Here is a 15,257-nt window from a genome sequence, read left to right as displayed (position 1 = left end):
GGTCGAGATTCAATGACTGTTAGCAGAATATGGAATCGCTGGGTTCAGGAGGGTAATACGGAACGCCGTGCTGGATACCGATGGCCTCGTATCACTAACAGTCGAGATGACAGGCATCTCATCCGCATGGCTGTAACGGATCGTGCAGCCACGTCTCGATCCCTGAGTCAACAGATGGGGACGTTTGAAAGACAACAACCGTGTGCACGAACAGTTCGACGACCTTTGCAGCAGCGGGGACTATTAGCTCGGAGACCATGGCTGCGGTTACCCTTGACGCTGCATCACAGATAGGAGCGCCTGCGATGGAGTACTCAACGACGAACCTCGGTGCACGAATGGCAAAACGTCATTGTTTTCGGATGAATCCAGGTTCTGTTTGCAGCATCATGATGGTCACATCCGCGTTTGGCGACATCGCGGTAAAAACTCATTGGAAGCGTGTATTGCCGGCTGCGGTGGTCTCGCGGTTCTAGGCGTGTAGTTCGGAACCGTGCGACTGCTACGGTCGTAGGTTCGAATCCTGCCTCCTGCATGGATGTGTGTGATGTCCTTAGGTTAGTTAGGTTTAAGTAGTTCTAAGTTCTAGGGGACTGATGACCATAGCTGTTAAGTCACATAGCGCTGAGCAACTGGCTCGTCACGATACGCCAGTTACTACTCTTGATGAACTGTGGTACCGTTTTGAAACTGCATGGGCAGTTGTACCTGTACACGCCATCCTAGCTCTGTTTGACTCAATGCCCAGGCGTATCAAGGCCGTTATTACGGCCAGAGGTGGTTGTTCTGGGTACTGATTTCTCAGGATCTATGCACCGAAATTGCGTGAAAATGTAATCACGTGTCAGTTCTAGTGTAATATATTTGTCCAATGAATACCGGTTTATGATCTGCATTTCTTCTTGGTGTAGCAATTTTAATGGCCAGTAGTGTAACAGTATGGTGTATTGCATTCCTGAATAAAACCAACCTATTTCCAGAAAATAAGTGCTACTCACTTATTGAACGCCCCTTGTCTAACAAGTACATTCAGAGACGGGAAAAAAAATAGTAGAGTTATAGGGTAGATCGGAACCAAGGAAAACATGCTTAATTCAACTGTAGAGACAATAGGTTTGTATCGCAACACGAACGAGAGACGGGACACGTGGATAAGACAGCCTCCAAAATAAATAAAAAATAAAAATAAAAAAACTGGTTAAACAAATTTGGGGAGTAAAGGGATAAAAATTGTAGAGGCTAGTTCAAGTGAATGTAGGTTGTAGGAATTATGCACAGACTTACTGTTTATAGACTAGCTTGGAGAGCTGTCTTGAACCAAACACACCAGTCCAGACGGCACGCACGCGTGTGGCGCTGTGATGTTGCTGTTACTGCTGATGCTGCTGCCCAACTCTCGAGCAATGTCTGCTTCGCAGATCGGAGCGGCACTGACCGCTGTTTTATCAGACGCTGTGCGGTGGAATCCTCTCAGCGCTGTAGTGGCCTTGGCAGGTGCCGCATTACGCCACTGTGCGATGTCGCTCTTCACAGCAATATCTGCCCTGCCGTCGGTGACTTAATACGCTATATTTGACCCACCTGCCTGTTTTAAAGCAATTAACAAGACTGCAACTAAAAAGGAGATTCATGAGGTCAAGAGATGATTCGCAACAGTGGATCACGTACTTCAGATGCCTGAATTGAGAAATAGTCGGCAAGAGGAACGTTAGTACTTCTGGGAATGTTCTCATCCATATTAAGCAAGTCACAGTTGCAGTAATGAGAACAAACACAAAGAGTAGGAGAGTATAGTGGACATGGAGCACGTCAAACTTTGTTATAGCACAACGCAAGTCTGTGTTGTAAATCAAATTTTTTCAAGCACATCCGTAACTGTCGTTGCTGTCTTCCTCATAGACGATGAGTTAACTGGTTCGACACCTGGTGGTGGAAAAACATTTCATCGCTTGATTTTGCCTGTCAAGACAAGCAGAGCTGGTGGCGTCGTGAAGTTCCTAAACACTAGGCTTTGCATCGTATCTCTGTTTTAAGTCCAGATCATCAGACTTTACAACACATCCCTGTTTAAATTCCACAACTTCGCGCAGAGTCTCATGGAATGTGAGATTTTTCTTTATTTATACATTTATAGATAACTAGCTGCCTGGGAATTCATTTTGCTGGTTCTCTGTTAGAAACGAAACCCTGCGGCTTTAAATAGTCGTTCTCCCGAATGCGAGTCGAATGTGCTAACAACTACGCTACACCGCTCGACTTTTTCTTTTTTCTTTTTTTATTACGTTGTGAGGATGTTTGAATAACGATTGCGCAGTTAGTGCCGTTGCGCAGTCGGTAGGATGGTTCGAGTTCGATTGATACTGCTACTCACTTTTATACTCGTTGTATTTTATTTCTTGCTGTGTTAAACTATCTATTATAAAATTGAAATTTGGTTTAACAGTTCATTTGAAGCATGTATAATTAATGTATACAAATTATAGTACCCTGCCCAGTCGTCTTATATCAGGTGCCTAGTAAGTTGTTTTCTAGGATCGCTTGACAACTGCTCAAGCAAACCATGTTCATGCAGTTCATTCCAGTAAGTTAAATTGACAGTTCTTAACCTTGCTTATTTACAAAAGAGCTGCCGCAAGCAAATGGCGACATGCAAACAATCAATGTCCTTCGGTGTATACAATTTCAATAGAAGCAAAACAATTCAGTTCACACGTCAATGCTGTAGCGTTCGTACGACGGCTAGTCTGCCAATGCGGCCGAGGCTACGCGGCGCGACCCTCCTATTCTCTTCGTATAGATGTCGCTCCAGTCGTGGTGCTGTCCCAGTCAGCGTGCTGTTGGCTGACGTCGTCTCACAGCCCTCTCTGCTCCTCCGTTCCTGTTCGTCGTCCCGGCGCTTGTCGTTCCACCGAGACACAAATTACAATTATTTACGATTACATTCATTTGAATAATGAATATAGTTAAACACGAATTGTTTTTAAGTAATTCATTTCTGGTGATTTCTGATTTCAACTGTTTTCCGAGTTACTCCAATGGCCTCTACAGTAAGTTGTGAGCAGTATTTTACCAAGTGTCTGCGATGATTTTTCATAAAAACTTATTGTATTGTGAAGTGGAAACCAAGCAATTCCCATATTTATTAGAAAAATTTCAGTTTTCTGCTACTGACTCCTGGGTATCAGCCTTTAAACACAAGCATTCAATAAGAGAGCGAAAAACCAGCAAATTCGTGGGCAAAAATGATGTTTCAAGTTTGGAAGAAACGGTGGAAGTAGCAGACAAAATATAATTCATCAACTAAGAAATGGGGGAAATATTTCAGGACGCACGAGGCTATTATGAACAAGTGACGACGAGAACATTACAACAATGAGCAATGGTAGTCCCATTCCCATATTTATTAGAAAATTTCACTTTATTGCTAGTGATACCTGGGTAACAGCCTTCAAACACAAGCGTTCAATAAGACAGTCAAAAACCACCAAATTCGTCAGCAAAAATGATGTTTCAAGTTTGGAAGAAACGGTGGAAGCAGCAGAGAAGTTTGATGTAAAAACGAGACAAGCAGTTCCAAACTTTAGCCTGGATTATTTAATTAACACTGACCCGACTGGATGCCAGTACAAATCAACGTGAAACAGGACACCTAGTTACAAAGACCATTTAGGTGAAAAAACCAACCAGTCTTACGCAGCAAAATACGGTTTGACAGCTTCAGGGAAACTCGTACTCCTTGGAGTTTTATGTATGCAAAACTCTGAAAGTAAATTTGGTCTTCGATTTGCTGGTATCGTGAAAAAATTGGAGGAAGAATGTAATAATATCGTCGTTACTTGCTTCAAGTCAGGAAAACTAACAAAATAGCTTTGTGCAAAATATTTGGAAACAACGTTAAAACCATACGTTGCTAATAATAAATTTCTTCTGTTGTTGCATTCGCCGGCCGATGTGGCCGAGCACGTCTAGGCGCTTCAGTCTGGATCCGCGCGACCGCTCCGGTCGCAGGTTCGAATCCTGCCTCGGGCATGGATGTGTGTGATGTCCTTAGGTTAGGTAGGTTTAAGTAGTTCTAAGATCAGGGGACTGATGACTTCAGATGTTAAGTCCAATAGTGCTAAGAGCCATTTGAACCATTTTTGTTGCATTCGTGGGATAGTCAAGCTAATTTGTCAGTGTATGATGAGACATTCAGGAATGGGGAAGGCGAAGTAACGTGTACTGTGAAGATCATTCCGCCCAAATGTAGTTTTCCTGCTCAAAGTTGTGATACGTGTTTCTATCGCCAAGTCAAAAATCTAATTAAAATGTTATAAAGTGCCCCTGCTTTGCTACAACAACAACGAGAATTATCGTCAAGGGGAGATGCAATTAAAATACACTCGATAGTGCAGCGCCAACTGAGTGCTGCTGTTTTCACCTCGATGATTCGATATGCTTGATATGCATCAAAACGGACAGAGGAGAGAGTCTCATTTAAAAATGTAAATGAAGTATGCTTTCCACTGCAGAATATTTTGGAACAAAAGTTCTCGCTCAGAAAATGCATCCATAAAATGTGCATGGTGTGAACAATATTTAAGTATTAAATGGTTCCTTGATGATTATCACCTAAGAAAATGTAATGTAACTACCTCCAATAAGTATAAATGGGATGGTTCCTTGTTAGAATTTTCGAAAATATTACTTTCATTCAAAATTTCCACCAGTTATGAAAATTAACTGTTTAACTATATTCGTTATTCAAAGTGAAGAAGTCATAACTGATTGCATACTGTATATATTAATTTTACGCATATAAATTGAGTTGTTAAACTGTATTTAAATTTTATAATTTATAGTTTAACACTGCGAGAAATAAAATACAATGAATAAAAAAAATGGGTAGCACGAGGAATCGAATTCGAGCCACCAAATTGGCGCTCTGTACGCTTACAGATTGCTCCGGGCCAGTAACTGCGCAGTTGTTATTCAAACATCGCTCATAATGTAATCAAAAATCTTTCGAGAGGGTTTTCTCTTTTCCTACGGCCCACTCAGACGAAATATTTTAGGAATTTCAAGGGTCATATATGTACCTGCTTCTGCTCATTCAGTCTAAGCCAAATAGCTGCAACCCGGCACGTGCCCTCTCCTTGTTAGTAGTAATGAATAAATTTATTGAAACTTCAGGTACGCTTTTGTGTAGGTACATTCAGCGGAATATGTGTATACTGTCTACGGAATACATTGCGAATAGAGGTAGTAGCGAAGAAGCGATATATTTAAACGTCATGCATGACGCGGCAGTTTGTCACGCGTCCTATTGTTTATGATGTCATATCTCCTGAACTATAATAGGTAGGTGTTTCTCACCCCAAGACAGTAAGGAATATGTGCCAGTTTGAAATCGGTTGAGTAGTTTAGGAGGAAACATGGAACATAGGTACAAAGACGCACGCACACACACACACACACACACACACACACACACACACACACGAGCGTGCGTGCGCAAGAGTCAAGCGAGTAACCGCAGTGCTTAATCCATAGGACTCATACGCTGAAGGACGAGTGTTCAAATCTCTTTGCGGCCATCTGCATTTAAGCTTCCCCGGATTTCCCTAAACGACAGACAAATAATGGTATCTTCTAATAATTTCCGGGTATGCAGCCGGATCCCGTCGACATTCTGCCACGACATTTCGGCCCAGAGACGTCCGGCCATCATCAGGTGAGTACACAACTACTGAAGAGCCCAGGTGCAGTCACATCAAATAATGGGATGGTTCTTTTGAAAGGGTCCAGCTGATTTCCCTCTTCACTCTTCTGTAACCGGAGCTTGTGCTCCGTCTCTGTGTGACCTCTGACGAACTTCATGACAGTGCTATAATAGCTGACCTCTAAATGTAAATAAAACTGCCGAGAGCATTAGCAAATAGCAGAGAGGCCAATGAAATTCGTCATCAAAAATTTCGTAGTACCTACACAATTATGTGGATATTTATGACATGAAATTTTTGTCCAAAAAAGAGTAATTTCGCCGTTACCGGAAAGCTGTTCCCCAGACATACTTTACGCAGTTTATATATGATTAATCATCAGTATTAGTGTCATAGAGTAAAAGAACGACGTATTGAGCATACAATTTGAACTCAGGGTCTAAAAAGGATTTGCATTTTTTTCCCATTTTTAAAGGAACTCGATACCCTAGCCGGCCAATTTAATTCCATTCCACGGAAAAGACGACTGAAATCTTACGGACAAGTAGCACAAATTGATTATTTAAGGTCGGGAAAATATTCTGCATCATAAACGCGAGCTGAGGAACAAAGAGTACTGTGAATCTCACGGCAGTCACTTGGAACTCATTGGCAGTTTCGCGGACTACATACAGGCAGGAGATAGGCTCTCATGGTTTCACGCCCAACTTCTACCACTATGAAAGATTTGTCGTCGTCTGCAGATTATCAGTCACTCAAGTAGCAGCAAACGTAGTTCATTTCATAGCTATAAAAAAATGCTCTTTCAATTGTACCACTAGATCTGATCAAGGTACGTCCACAGTATTATGCATCCTTCTAAGCGTCAAAAAGAAAAATATAAAAATTTGCAGTTGGTTGCAGTGAGTAACGACTCCCGTGCTTCCCTCGTCATATCGTGGCTGCACCAGCAATGACCAGTCATAATAACATCGTCACTAGACTCCTGCCGTAGGAAACAACACACATGGCAACGGTACGAACAGACTCTTCAGATGTTCACTCGCTGCCTTCATTTTTACAATTTATCTACTCGACGGATCAAAGTTCCAATTCATGTGCGTATCCCAGTAAAATTAAAAACAAAGCCGTTCATATTAAAATTTTCAGGAATTTATATTTGTGTCAGACAAATATTCCGTTTTGCGAAGAACAGCATTAATTACACTTATTTATGTAAGCATGGAGGAGAAAGCTAATTCTGAAATATTGCTACCAGATCCCACAGAAATAGAGAATGGGGGCGTGGGAGGGGGAGTGGGTAGTAGGCAAATGGATGGACGAGGCTTAACTATATAAAAAATTAAATGAAATATGTATGGTGTAGATGATGATTATATCTTGCGTTCCACAGATTTGAATATCGAAACACTTCATAGTAGAATTAGCTGTTGACTATTAACACTGGAATGTTTCCTGGCAGCACTCTTATCAGTGGTTCTACTGCTAACCGATTACTACAGTGTAGCAACAAATCTTTTTATTGTCCTCTGCACAATTGTATGTGTCAAATAAACGTCTGGTGACTAACACAGAAAATTATGCAAGACAGAGAAAACTTGAGTGATATGATGTGCACAATAGATGTTCTTTTATGCGTTCGCCATTGAGCTGCTTGATTCCTACTGCTTTGTGTTAGAGACAAATAGTTTCCAGAACTAATTCCAGTCAAAAATGCTGATTATGTATCAATAATCAAGCAGCTGTGTCAGAATTTTGACTAAAAAGATATGGCATCGTCGAAATAGGTCAGATATATTCAGGAAGTTTCAAAATTTTTGTTATACACTTATAGGTTATGCAAACAAAGTTTAACACTGAAGCGTATATTCCGAGACAATACGATTCCATATTACCAGGAAAACAACATCGACTCAAACTTTTTGCTCTCGGATTATTTCATAGATAGTTTTCTTATATGATACGAGTCCCACTTTAAGGACTCACATATGACCACAGAGCACAAAGTGTAATTAGTTTAGTATGAGTGTAGGGTAACTTTCAGACAAAGAACAGAAAGATTAAGGTTAACGTCACGTCAACGACAGAATTATCGGAGACGGAATCGGGTATATCATTCGTGTTTCTCAAATCGCGTTACATCACCTCATCCGCGTTATGTCGGAGTGCAAGATGGCAGTTAATTTGAGCAAGTTTTTTCTTTCATTGGAAGATAAAAATGGATATATATTTCTATGCAAATCCTTAACTACTAAGTCCCTACTACAGGCTCGAAAAGTGCGTAACAAGGTTTGTGATAAATCCTATGTACGACTTGTGCCAAATATTTTGTGTCTGTATTATATAGATGGTACAGGATCTAAAACTGAGGCATTTGACACGTGGAACTAACAGTCAGAAACGAATATTTTGTTCTTCATGACGTGAAGATTTTAACATCTTGAGCTCACAGTGAGCGTCCAAGCTGATGATCTGTAGTCTGTTTTTATTCATTACAGTTCACACCATTGTCAGAACTCTTGGTTTAAAATCATTCGGCCTCAGTGCTTGACACACGGGCCTCCCACACATACCTTCCATACCGTGTTCCTCTAAGAAGACATTTTACTGGCGAGTCGACGTGTGTTCTCATTGAAGAAACTTCCCCTAAGCGACTGAACACATTTTTAAAATCCTACTATGCGAACACTTCGTTGTCCAGTGCCTTGGTCAGCCCTCTGAAGTGCGTCAGCTGTTAGCGAGTCAACGGCTTTCGTAACACGATACAGATAAGCTCCCACACGCGATAAAGACAGAAAAGATCTACATAATCGGAAAATAACTAGCTTTTTCTGGACTTGGAATGCATGTTTTCCCACTCTTTTTTTCCTTTCGCAGCATAGGCCTCACAGTTGGGATCCCATCTGAGCTATCTTTGGTAGTCCCACCAATTGTTTGAAAGTGACTGGTGTGTGTCTTGTTCTGTGTTTTGCACACGTTGTCGCTGGGCAGGGAAGTTATCAGGAAACATTCAGCCAAGGCTGGCAATAGCTGTAGCTCGGGAACCTCTCTGACGCATAACGGGAGAGAAATAGAGATAGAGCGACCGAGAGCAGTCAAGATGATTTATCATTTACTGCAGACGAGACCATGCAGTTAGAAGCTGGTGTATCTAATGTGAGTGTCTCAGGGCACTGTCTAAATGCTTGAATGAGATTTTTATTTTCTGTTTCGTACTAAGAAGACCATGTTTTATTTATTATATTGATATAGACTGCTGATTTAATTTTCCAGTTTTATGATATGTTAGATGTTGGGTTGAGAACTTTCATAGTGTTTCACTCTCTTTTTTAACTTGTGGCCGAATAGTTTGCCTGTCCCTTTTTTATGCAGGGATTTTGTGTGTGTGTGTGTGTGTGTGTGTGTGTGTGTGTGTGTGGTGAATTACGTGTGTTTAGAGCCACTTAGAAGCTACAGATCTATTGTTGAGTGCGTGCTTTGTCTGAAAATCCAGGTGGATTATACCATGTGAGAGTCAAAGGATGACGCCACAGACTGAAACAAATTTAAATTCGAGCTCACCGCTGGGCTATCTCGGCTCTCCGTGAATCAGGCAGCTGTTATCTTTACAATACCTCCTTTTTTATTGTACGTTTTCCTAGATTTGTATTACTTATAACAAGCAATTTCTCCGATCAACTTCGCATAATTAAAGTCCGCCACAGACTGTTGTATATCAACTATTCCTTGCATGTCTGGTGTAGTGTGTGTTGTCCTAGCTGCTCCAGTAATTAAACATTGTAAGGTATGACTCTTTAAGTTAGCGTCTTGCTATTTGGATTTACTTTCCTGGTTTCCTGTAGTCATTGAAGAAGTATGGACGTTCTATGATTTGTTGCATGACTTTTCCAGCACTTTACGTACTACCCAGTTCCTACAGCACCATCCTGAAAATAACTACTGGTCGCTGTTTCAGCTATGCTCGAGTTCAAATTAATCACATTAGCTAATCTACAGTATTTCGCCTGTTCTGCATATGAACAAGGTAGAATCAAAGTGCTAAAAGGTATATGTACGACGTTAGCTCACATATCGTTGCTTTAACCCATCATTTGTATAATGATTTCTTTGTTGAGTATTTCTTTAAATGAATTACTAAATGTCTTGCGTATCATCTCTGCTTACCAAGATTTCCTTCTTTTTTCTTCTTAATTTGTAAAATAACCAAGGTTACTAGCAATCATTATGACCAAAAATTATACATTTTGGTTTCAGCTTGGACGCTCATGTTCTGCACAAATTTATATCCGTGGCGATAAATTTCTTCCAAATAGGATGACACTTGTTGCGACGTGCCCTCTGTACATTTCTTCAGCTTAGCAGGCATTACATCCTGCATCACACCTGCACATGTCTTCAGCTTAGCAAGCATTACATCTTTGGTTACAAAAAAATGGCTCTGAGCACTGTGGGACTTACCATCTTAGTACATCAGTCCCCTAAAACTTAAAATTACTTACACCTAACTAACCTAAGGACATCACACACATCCATGCCCCAGGCAGGATTCGAACCTGCGACCTTAGCAGTCTCGCGGTTCCGGACTGAAACGCCTAGAAGCGGCCGGCCATTACATCTTCCATCACACTTTACAGCCATGTGTAGAAGTTCCTGTCACGAAGTTCCTGACACGAGTAATGCTCCTACTCCGACCATCAGTGGCAGTCATGAACTGCAAAAAATGTGTAAACCTGAGGTTTCTGCGCAACGTATCACCCACACATACACAGCCCTCAGCGGCTGTGTCAGCTAGCACTTAGAAAGAAACACGGTTAACTGTTAGATTAATAATATTTCCAATTGTGGATCCACACAGGAGGCAAAATTCCAACAGCAATAATGGGGCAGTTCGTCGATATTTGACAAGTCGGATAAACGTATCCTTTTCTATACAAATGTCAATTTATATCTGTATGCTGGTCCCTTCGATATATCGCTTAGATATAAGACCATCGCATAGTGGGAGTTAAAGAAATTTTAATATCTGCTGAACACATCATTTAAGGAAGTCACAAGATGTCGTGAATCGGTAAATAATGAAGCCATTGCGTTGAAATCGGAAGTACCGACACACTACCGCGGAAGAACGCTATCGAGTGGGGTAGTGCAGTGGTTAGCACACTGGACTCGCATTCGGGAAGACGACGGTTCGAGTACAGCCATCCTGATTAAGTTTTTCCGTGATTTCCATAAATCGCTTAAGGCAAATGCCGGGATGGTTCCTTCGAAAGGGCACGGCTGATTTCCTTCTCCATGCTTCCCTAATTCGAGCTTGTGCTCCGTTTCTAGTGACCTCGTTGAACACTAATCTCCCCCTCGACCTCATGGAAAAAACTTTTTTTGGTGAGGGTTCCCACTAGAAATCATCGGAGAATTACCAACATAAGCACTTGGAAGTCTCCCCGGACGCTCCAGACAAAACAGCCGCAGGAATGATCAGCGCTACCTCTCCTGAAACTGTTTCTTTCCCGAGTTGCCACCTCACTGTATCTCCTTATTCTTGTGGCTGCAAAACCCTGCGTGGGTCTTTGTCTTCTTAACAGTTTCCTTATATTCTGCCCCCAAGTTTTCTCTCCTTCTCCATCCTCCGATTCCTAGGGCTCTGATGTTGTCTTCCACGTTGTCCAGTCATCGCTTAAGTGGTCTTACTTCTAATCTTCTTCCTGTCGGTTTCCGTTGGAATATGTTTTTTGTGGTTCTTGCGTCGTCCATCCTCAAGACATGTCCCGGCCAGGCTGTTCTTTTATTTTTAGTTAGCCTTACAGTAACAGCTGCTTCTGTGAGACGATCCAACTCATAACTGGTCCTTGTTGGCCAGGTATAAACATTATTTCGGATCCCCCCATAAATTTTTCATATTATTCATATATTCTGACTTGTTCATCGATGCTGGTTAGCGTCTTTGCTTCGCATCCATATGTAACCACTGACTTAATCATAAACTCATAAATATAGTCATTTTGAGCTGTCGGTTTATCATCTTGGACGTCATTAGTTTTTCTAAATTTGTAATAGTACCTATTGCCAATAAAGTTCTGGCTTTTATTTCAGTGCGCATGGAATATACTTTATTAATATTATCCCCTACGTATTCAAAATCCTGCATCCTGAAAATTAAAACCTGCTGCTGACCACTTAACCAGATTATTGTCCCCCTGTCCTATGGAGGTTCATACATGTAGCTTTTGATTTTTTAATTTCCAGTCCCCTAAGCTGTACGACTTCTTTCAGTTACACCACTGCTCTCTGCAATGACGTCCTTGGTCTCCTAATAACTACGATGTCATCAGCATATGTAGCCAAATGCGTAGACCTTATACGTGTGCGTTCAGATATTTGCAGTTTCCGTATAATTGCTTTTAAGGTCAAATTGAAAATCACTGTGGAAAGACCATCACCTTGTTTAGCTCTTTTATTGACACTGAAACAGTCGGTTAATTACCCATCCACTCTCACCATTGCCTTGGAACCTGCCAAGGTTGGCTTAGTAACCGAAATATATTTGAAAGGTATACCAAGCAGTTTGATATCTTCTGACATCACACTGTATCTCCCCTGGGACAATAAAACCTCAGTGCCCATCTTTTTAAGCCTAATTTGGGTACAGCTCTTTGAGAGAAACAGTTCTGGAGCTCACTCACTAGGGCGCCCTTAAACCGCTGTAAAAAATTATAGCAGAAGTTGCCACCATCTTTACTTCAGGTGCACTGGCCTCGACTGCTATGGAGTCAGTCGTGTGTAGAATCACTGTGGTAGGAATCCTGTTGCACCGCGAGACTATACGTGTACCTTCCTTAATCACGGCTAGTGTATCGCACAGCTTGCTCTGTGGGGTGGCTGCACACAGGTCATCGCAGCTGATAGGACGAGGGTTTCCCTGCTCGCCCTTTGTATCCTGTCTTCCACAATATCTCAGATAATAACGAACTAGAAGAATATTTATTCTTGCTTGCTTTTCTCTTGTACCTTCTGATTCCTTCGGAGGACTGGCTACAAAAAGAGAAATCCGAAATTGTGGATTGGTGGCGGCCCACGCTGTAAAATGCTATCTCGTTTTCTACTGTGTGTTATTTATAATTATTCCGCTGATGTAATGCTTTTCTGTTAAGTATCTGTGACCTTCCCCCTTTTCCCTTATGCTATAGCCCGCATCTTGTGGTCGTGCGGTAGCGTTCTCGCTTCCCGCGCCCGAGTTCCCGGGTTCGATTCCCGGCGGGGTCAGGGATTTTCTCTGCCTCGTGATGGCTGGGTGTTGTGTGTTGTCCTTAGGTTAGTTAGGTTTAAGTAGTTCTAAGTTCTAGGGGACTGATGACCATAGATGTTAAGTCCCATAGTGCTCAGAGCCATTTGAACCTGGTGCTATAATTTGATACGGCAACACCTGTTATTCGTTCGATACCCGATACTGAAACGGTCAGAAGACAGAAGAACTTGAGGTAACATAGCTTTTTACCTGGAGATAGGCAAGCGGTGAAAGATAGGACAGCAACAGTTTCGATTAATTATTGTCCTTGATTTGACTGCGCATACCACGCCAACGCTACGTTCCTGTAGCCTGCACGTCCACTGGAAGCGTAGTCGTCCGACTAACAGTTCGTCCGCATGGTCGTATGACTATGGCCGACCGATGAAGCTCGTCCACTGAGTGATATTCAACACACAGTCTGCAAGTAGTTAGGCGCGAAGCAGCTGAATTGAAGATTTACCTGTTGAGACCATTCCCAATGTCAAAACTGGGACCAAGGCGAACTACTTTCAAGAGGTGTCTCTCTCAGATGGGCAAGTGATTGAACCTGCATTTTGAATACTGGCTAGTAATCGGCGATTGCTGACAAAAGTTTTGAAATTAATGGTCTGATAATTTTGACGTTACACCCAAATGTGTATGTTAGTTACACAACATCGTAATTGACAAGGAAGGATACCGAGGGGAGGGGGGGGGGGGGGGGTTGGGTTGTTTGGGGGGAAGAGACCGAACAGCGAGGTCATCGGTCTCATCGGAGTAGGGAAGGGAAGCAACTGAGCGGTGCCCTTTCAAAGGAACCATCCCCGCATTTGCCTCGAGCGACTTAAGGAAATCACGGAAAACCTAAATCAGGATGGCCGCACGCGGGATTGAACCGTCGTCCTCCCGAGTGCGAGTCCAGTGTGCTAACCGAAGGATACCGAGTGTGGTAGTGCAGTGGTTAGCACACTGGCGAGGACGACGGTACAAATCCGTGTGAGGACATCCTGATTTAGGTTTTCCGTGATTTTTCTAAATCGCTTCAGGCAAATGCCGGGATGGTTCCTTTGAAAGGGCACGGCCGACGTCCTTCCCCATCCTTCCCTAATCCGATGGGACCATTGACCTCGCTGTCTGGTCCGCTCCCCCAAATCAACCGACCAGCCAAGGAAGGGAAAGAACCAGTAGCTACATTCACTTTTCAGGTAACACAGTCGACAAAAATATTCACTTCTTTTGGCGGTATCAGTGCAGCGTATTCCATCCGAGACAAATGTGACAGTGTTTTGTCCAGATGGATTGGACGGATGAGAGCGTTCTGAGTACTCTGAGAATACTAGTCGCATGGGGTGAGCGTATGATTGAAGGTGTTTTCTAATTCTTGAATTAATACAGTTCCTAGAGTTATTTAAACAGTCTTATTAAATGGGGTACTTGCAATCAGTCTTTGATGTACAACAGGAACAGAGTATTCCACAGAAAAATAACACAAAATGTGTACTTTCCAAGATTTGTGCTACTTCCGTCACCACGCTTCACTAAGACGATATGACAGACGAAGGCAAGGCGGGATTGTAGAGCATCTTTAGGCTCTTCTCAGTTTTGTTTTCAAACATAGTTTTTTGAATTTGACTCATTGAATGTACTCTGTACGTCAAATATCACATATTCAGTAAATCTGATGATATGGTATTGTGTTTCTCTTTACGTCATGATTGGCGTTTTCACTTAGCTTCCACACTCATGTACTCTGCAACTTTGAACTATAGTTTCCTCTGTAAGTCGGCGACGTGGATATCTTTTGTTCCCGCAGTAACCTGCTCTCATCCACAAGTCTTACAAGTCAGTAATAGTCTCCATACCTCCACAACGAACAATAGCCACGGTAAACCATCCAGTACCATGACTACGTTTATAAACTTTTACAAGCGAATAATTCAAAATTCCACCTGCAAAAACACAAGACTCTTCAAGGACAGCCAGGAAAGCAATGCCTTTCAGCTTTACTTTATTTTTCTCCTTGGTCCCAGTACGGATCTCATTATTATCAAGGGCCTGGTAAAGACACTACTGGCCATTAAAATTGCTACACCAAGAAGAAATGCAACTTGATAAACGGGTATTCATTGGACAAATATATAATACTAGAACTGACACGTGATTACATTTTCACACAATTTGGATGCACAGATCCTGAGGAATCAGTACCCAGAACAACCACCTCTGGCCGTAATAACGGCCTTGATACGCCTGGGCATTGAGTCAAACAGAGCTTGGATGGCGTGTACAGG

At 42.1% G+C, this 15,257-nt stretch overlaps 1 protein-coding gene across 1 annotated transcript in view; it reads right to left on the bottom strand.

Moving 5' to 3' along the window:
- The window catches only part of LOC126354285 (UDP-glucosyltransferase 2-like), a 104,269-nt gene that overhangs the window by 70,410 nt on the left and 18,602 nt on the right, over positions 1–15,257 (bottom strand). Inside the window, exon 2 of the mRNA XM_050003829.1 lies at positions 1,285–1,581. The gene's annotated coding sequence lies outside the window, so the exon portion shown is untranslated. The remainder of the gene's footprint in view (positions 1–1,284; positions 1,582–15,257) is intronic.

The sequence above is a fragment of the Schistocerca gregaria genome, chromosome 3, assembly GCF_023897955.1.
Source record: "Schistocerca gregaria isolate iqSchGreg1 chromosome 3, iqSchGreg1.2, whole genome shotgun sequence".
Taxonomy (NCBI): domain Eukaryota; kingdom Metazoa; phylum Arthropoda; class Insecta; order Orthoptera; family Acrididae; genus Schistocerca; species Schistocerca gregaria.
This window is presented reverse-complemented; position numbering and strand designations above follow the sequence as displayed.